The following is a 7,215-nucleotide window of genomic DNA, read 5'->3' as shown; positions in this document are numbered from 1 at the left end:
ACCGCATTCTGAGCGTTGCTCCAAATGAAATTAGGATGATTGCGGTTGTTGGGATGATAAGTGGCTGGCACAGGTTGCTGTGAACGCTGAAAGTTTCTCACGAACTGAGTTGATTCACTAAAAATTGGGCACTGATCAGTCTCATGGGCACCAGTGCAAAGCTCACAAACACTAGTGATTTGATTAACTCCATAATTAGCCAAAATGTACACTTTCATTGTCAAAGCCTTAAGTTGGGCAGCTATAGCAGTTGCTGCATCCAACTCCAGAATTTCTGCTACCTTTCCCTGAGTCTATTTTCGGGAAGGATTCTGGTACTCATTAGCATCCATCAGTTTAATAAGTTCATAAGCTTCATCGTAGCTTTTAGCCCATAAAGCTCCTCTTGATGCTGCATCAAGCATGGGTCTAGAAGTAGCACCCAATCCATTGTAGTAACTATTAATAATCATCCAATCAGGCATGCCATGATGTGGGCATTTCCTTAGCATCTCCTTATATCGATCCCAAGCCTCACACAGATATTCTCCAGTTTGCTGAGCAAACTGAGTAAGAGCATTCCTGATTGCAGCAGTTTTCGCCATAGGGAAGACTTTAGTGAGAAACTTTTGAGCAAGATCTTCCCAAGTAGTGATAGACCCTGTTGGTAAAGAATGTAACCAGCACTTAGCTTTGTCCCTCAGAGAGAATGGGAAGAGTCGTAGCTTGATAACATCTTCAGTCACATCATTGAACTTGAAAGTGTCGCAGATCTTGATCAAATCCCTGATGTGCATGTTGGGGTCTTCACTAGGAGAGCCCCCCAAATTGAACTAAGTTCTGTATCATCTGAATCATTCTTGACTTGATCTGAAAAGTGTTAGCCCTGATGGCCGACCTGATGATGCTTGACTGAATGTCATTAATCTTAGGCTGAGAATAGTCCATCAAAGCCTTAGGGTTTTCTGCTTGATCACCCATCTCTACTAAAGCTGGTTCCTCGACTTTCTCTTCTTCTTCTACCTTCTTTTCTTCTTCAAAAACTTCCTTTCGAACTACCAAAATTTCTTCCTCGGCTTTATCCAGTGTTCTTTTACGAGTACGGGAATGCGTATGCATACACCCTCGCTAGAGTACCTGAAATAATGCAAGGAAACGAATAAGTAACAATGTCCGAGTCAATGAACTTTAACGACCACTGATGGAAAGCACATAAACTATAAATTAACACTGCAGTCCTCGGCAACGGTGCCAAAAACTTGTTAGTCGCTAAACACGCGCTAATAATACACGCAAGTATACGAGTTCACAAGTAGTATAAAATCTTTTCTAGTTCATTCCCACAGAGACTAACTTTGGTTAACTAATTAATTAATGGACTTATGCAACAATGTATGGTTATTATTCAATGCTAAGATGATAACAAATTGATGTTATTTATAACTAAGAATTAAACTAACAATTATAACTAAGAGAATAAAATTGACTAAATTAATATATATGACAAACATGGGATTCTAACTTCATTAAATACTTCATCTAATAGCCTTATTATTCTCAACCTTAGATTGCAATGGTGATGAAACTAATCAGATAATACAAAACTGATAAACACCAACTTTCATTGCATGAATACGATACTACCAGACATCCACAAAAGAGATAGAAGCTGAATAGACACCAATTATATTGAGACCCTATATGTCTATAGAATTTGACAACATAACGGTTTAAGCACAAGTTATCTATCTTGATTACATAGGGCAAGTAAGATGTTAAAATTACCCACGACTCATGCATAACACATACATGAACCTATGCTAGAATGGGAAGTTCTAAATTCTTAAATTAACTTTCACTTCATTAAGAATTAACACAATATCTAATAAGTTCGTGACACTCAGAAGACAATTACGCACAACCATTACTAGGTTATCATACAATCACCACCCACTAGGGCATCGAAACAGATTAACTAAAGAAATCCATAAATAAATCCGCTAGAACCCCACGATAACGATTAGCCCATAATCGGACTCATCATCAACGTGGGTTCCGATAAAAAACATGGTATAATAAACGTAGTCTTTATAACGAATAAATAAAACCAAGTACAAAACAAGATTAAGGTTCATAAATAAGAAAACTAGCATCCAAGTTACAATTTAGAACAAAGATTCACAAGTAAAAATAAGATCTTCTTCGTCTTTGTTGAATTGTGCTAACAAGGTCTTTTTATGGCTCTCCTTGATATGTCTCTGGCTTGATATATTATTAAAAACGACCTAAAATTGCTTATATAGCAACCCTAATTAGCAGAGAAGTCTTCCAATTCGAATTAGAATAGAATCAGAATTCTGCACCCGACCTAGTGCGGCCGCGCGCTTGATCAGCGCGGGCGCGCTGGCTTTCTGAACTTCGGGCGCCGCCGCGCGCTTGATCAGCGCGGGCGCGCTGGGCTTCTGCTAGAAATTAACTTCTTCATTTTTCTTACAGGTTTGAGCCGGCCTTCCACGAGCTTTTATTCCAACGCCACCTTAGCACCAAATTAGCACCAAAATAATGCTAATTCACCTGATTACCTAGATAACGCCTGAAATGCAAAAACACTAGAAAACACGTTAAAACACTTAACTACTTGAGTACAAACGCATCAATTCAAAGCTTTACGAAGCGTAATAGAGTGTCATAAATGCCACTCAACACTCAGCTTCATTGACAATATTTTGTTGTGGTTGTTTAACATCTACTTTGTAAGAAAGCAAGATGGCCAGATAATCCTGATTGGACATAACAGTTGTGAGCAATTGTTAGGTTATATTGGCAAGGCCAGGAAGTTGCTCAACTAGAAGATTATTGATTGTTATTGGATGAGTTTGAGCATCCTGCAGCCATTAGAAAATGAGGTGTGATGGTTGTTTTGAAGGGTTAGATGTAGAAGGGATGTCTGTTGGGTTTAAAGTAGAGGGTTGGGGTTCATGAACATTACCTGTGACAGATGCCACAGTTTGACTCACAGTTGGACCTGTGGTTGTGACAGTGTGTTGTTCACCAAAAATGGGAATCTCCAATTAAATTGGAGGGGATTTGACCAGGTTACTTTCATGTACCATGGCCTCAAAGCCTTGCTGTAAGATTCGGGACATAGCATGTAATTATTTTTTATCAATAAATAATTATTATGTAATTTTTGGTGAATTATCTGATGATTGGTGTTGATATATGGATGTTTATATGTGGTAAAATATAGGTATGTTAACTTTATTATGTCCAGAATAAAATATAGATAATTATGGTATTTTTCTGGTAATTTTTGGGATGTTATATGATTTTATAATGATTTATGAATTTATTAATTATTTTCTGAATAATTACAAAACTATTTTATAAAGCTGGGAATCATCCAACCTCAACCGTTTTTATGTTCTTACAACCCGAAACTCTTCGGAAAACTCCATCCTAACCTAATCTGGTTATTCCGGACATTTTCCGTGTTTTGGCTTTTTCAATCCGGAGTACGGTTTAACCCTTACGCATCCCAACGCAAAATTTTCGGTACGATAACCATTTCGATAGATCAACAAAACCTGTATTCTTAAAAAACGGGATATTATTACATTATTATTGTATATAGTGTTTTATAAGAAGACCGGTTTTGATAATTATCCAAACGTTTTGATATCCAAAACAGGTTAATAATTATCCAAAACTGATCGTTTTTACAGTTATTTAGAGGCTAAGTAACTTATTTTTTGATCCAATACAATCCAACACGTATTAATATTCCATAAATAAAAATAACCATTTTCTTATTTCATTTTATTCGCATAATCATAATCGGCCAGTAAAAATATTGAAAATACAGAGAAAACCCTAATTAATCGTCGTGTTCTTGAAAATCAAATTTAAATCTGAAGGCGTTACCGAACTCGGAATTGAGCGTGCCATATACCGAATCAAAGCTCTCCAAAAGCTATTTCAGAATCAACCATCAATTTTAGTGCATAAATCAAGTTTTTGATCTTATTTATTTATTTTATTTCAAATTAATTAATGATTAAAAGATGAATTTTTGATGTTGATGTTGTTTGTGTGATTTGATAGCTTAATCTTGTAGATAATTTTATCCTGGTCATTTTCGTATATTATATGATAAATTTGGAGTTCAATAACATAGAGAAAATTGAGTTTGATTCTCAGATTAATAAAATTAGGGTTTATGTGTTTGAATGTTCTTAATTGGAAATTAGGCGTTTATTTGTTAGGGGTTATTAGATGAAATTGATGTTACCAACATGTAGATCATTGAAAAACGAATCAATTGGTGTATATATGGTGAATAAATGATACCGGGAATGGGCTCATCTGAAAATCGGGTCGAACTGCGGCGTGAAAGTTCATTCGATCGTTCCGGCCAAAATCTGTATTATTTGAAGATTCTGATTGCATATTTGAGTTCCTGATGTTGAAACGAATAAATGCTGTTAATTTTGTGAGTTTTTAGGCAATATCTGGCTTGCCGGAAAAGCTTGGTGGCCGCCGTTAATGGTGGCCGGCCATCGGAGCTGGGATCGGGGAAGACGACAGGGGAAATTACCATTTAGTACCCCGAAGTTTTCCTGATTTGCAAATTTAGTATTTTGGTTCTAAAAATCTATAAAATGTGGATTCCTGTTTAAAAAAATTCAAAAATTAGATTTATGTTTAATAATTTTCAAAAATGTTATTTCTTTTTATAATATTTTCAGAAATTGATTTTTATTTATTTTAAAATTCAAAATTCAAAATTTATTTTCTGAAAATTATTTTTAATTTAAAAATAAATTTTAATTATTTATTTAATTAATTTTAGTTGATAATTAATTATTTAATTAGTCAATTAATTTAAATATTAATTGATTAATTAATTTAATTAGTTATTAATTACTTTTAATTGATTATTTAATTAGATTTAAATATTCTTTTTGATTTAAAATTTTGAAAAATAGTTTAGAGTTTTAAAATATTATTTTAAATTATTTTCAAGGCTCGTTAATTATTATTAAATTGTTTAAAAGTCAGATTCGGGTGTTTGAACCCTATTATTTAATTATAAAATGATTCGGAGACCCGTTTTAATTCCGAAAAATATTCAAAATTCGTATTAAATACCTGGAAAATCATTTTAACCACGAATCTTCTTTGAAAAATTTATTTGATCAAATATCTTACGTGCTATGTGCTATATGTGATCTGATTGCTGTATAATATGACTATATGTGCATTGTTTGACAGTTTCTGCTGTAACTTTCAATCCGTACGTCGGATTTGGGTGAAACGAAGGGCAGATAGAAGCTTGTAACGAATAGAATGAGATGAGAAGTAGTATTGATAAGTACATATAATGTCTAACAGAGAAAGTGAGACATAGAAAGGGAAAGCAAGTGGTCAGTGAGTGGGAACTAATTGACAAGTGCTAGTAAAGTAAAAGCGGATTGATAAGGCAAGTGTTTCTGCACTTTCTTGTAATGTATTGCAAGTATTTTCGAACTCTTTTCATTATGTTGCAATTATTCCAAATAATTATTATTCTATATTGCAAGTACTTTGAAGTACTTAATCCTAAACCCTGATTATTATTATTGATCTTGAGCTATATGCCTTATCCTTTATAAACCATTGATTGTTGAATTCTCCGATACAAACCACACATATACGATACTACTCCACAAATTCATATCTACCACATACTGATTCTTGATATAGAATTGCTTAATATACGAACCTTTATGCCATGTATAACAGAAGACCAATCCTTGTAACCATTGAACCCTTGGTCTTCTACATTCTGATTCTTTCCCTGGATTGAAAGTCAATCTCCATGTTTACCGTGTTATACCTTCAGGGTATTATGAATCACCCTATGCTTCAAGATAAATGTTGTTTATGGTTCAGTTTATTAAATTACATTATTTATGATGTTACTATTATTGAATTGGATTGTTTTTAAATATGGACCAGATTCGTGGTTGGACCAGATTCGTGGTCATAATAGGCCAATGTGTGCCTTGGATCCAGTATATAGAGCAAAGCTGGGAGCCTTGCTCGGGGTTAGTGCGTGACTGATCAGCAACCTAACCTTGGTTTTCAAAAAATTAAATTGAATATCCAATTCTAATCATTGCTTATCAGGAAACTTGATTCCTTATATCATTTCAATTGATCATTACTAATCTCAGTGACTGTCATTATGACTTGCTGAGCTAGTTAGGTCACTCTTGTAAATCTATTTATTTTCTTTTCCAGTTAAGATGGAAACTGATGGTAGCGAGGATCCCCAGTCGAGTGCGCGAGCTAGGTTTCCAGGTTGAAATGGAATAAGCTAGCAGAAGATGTGTGGTTTAGTTTGTGTTGAAAGTTTGTAATAAAGTTTTACTTCAGTTGTAAGATTAATAAATTTGGATTTGGTACGTTGTAATAAATAAGGTTGTGGCTTGTGGACATACTTTGAACTGTTGCGATCCGTGGTTATGGTAAATAGGGTCATTGCATACATATTATTTCATAAACAAGTTTATATATGGTGTGTGTGTGTTGTGGACCCCAAACTTCTGACCCGGGTTTGGAGGGCGCCACAGATTTGGTATCAGAGCCACAGTTTAAAAGTCACTGCCACAAGCCTAGATTGTCGGGAATGGGTAGATGGTTAAGATTAGAATTAAGAAATAGAAAAATAGAACATTGAGAGGTTGATTGTGACTAAATGGTAGGTTTTGAATGATTCGTGATGAGACTCGAGATTCTTATCTAGTAGCGTAATTTTCAGATAGCAGCGATGGCATATTCTTCTATCCCGATATCATCTGATCATTCAGAACCTTCAGTCGGAGGACCGTCATCTGATCCATGCCCTGCTCTTCCACCAGCGATAACTATAATACCAGTTGTGACGGTTGCACCGCTGTAAGCTATTCCACTTCCTGGCATGAGACCACCTATTCGAGGACCCCAACCTGCTGATTATGACTCTACCGGACATTCGGTTGTGGGTGCATCTTTTCAGTTTACTCCACACCCTGTTCCCTACTATAAATATGACGCTCTTCTTTTGGAGCGAGAAGCCCTGTTGGCACAGATCCAGGAGCTACAGCACATTATCAGGACCTATAGATGTTGACAAAAAAGTAAAGGAGCTTCCAAATGAGATTTAGGTGACCCATAGAATTATTGAGGCTAGACTTCATGGATCTATTTACG

At 35.2% G+C, this 7,215-nt stretch overlaps 1 non-coding gene across 1 annotated transcript; it reads left to right on the top strand.

Moving 5' to 3' along the window:
- Positions 1–462: 462 nt before the first annotated feature.
- Positions 463–569, top strand: LOC141694806 (small nucleolar RNA R71). The gene has a single exon (XR_012564088.1). It is a non-coding gene; the product is annotated as a small nucleolar RNA R71 (small nucleolar RNA).
- The last annotated feature ends 6,646 nt before the right edge of the window (positions 570–7,215 follow it).

This window comes from Apium graveolens, chromosome 10, assembly GCF_009905375.1.
Source record: "Apium graveolens cultivar Ventura chromosome 10, ASM990537v1, whole genome shotgun sequence".
Classification (NCBI taxonomy): Eukaryota; Viridiplantae; Streptophyta; class Magnoliopsida; order Apiales; family Apiaceae; genus Apium; species Apium graveolens.
Note: the sequence above shows the minus strand (reverse complement) of the source record. Positions and strands in the feature narration are given on the sequence as shown.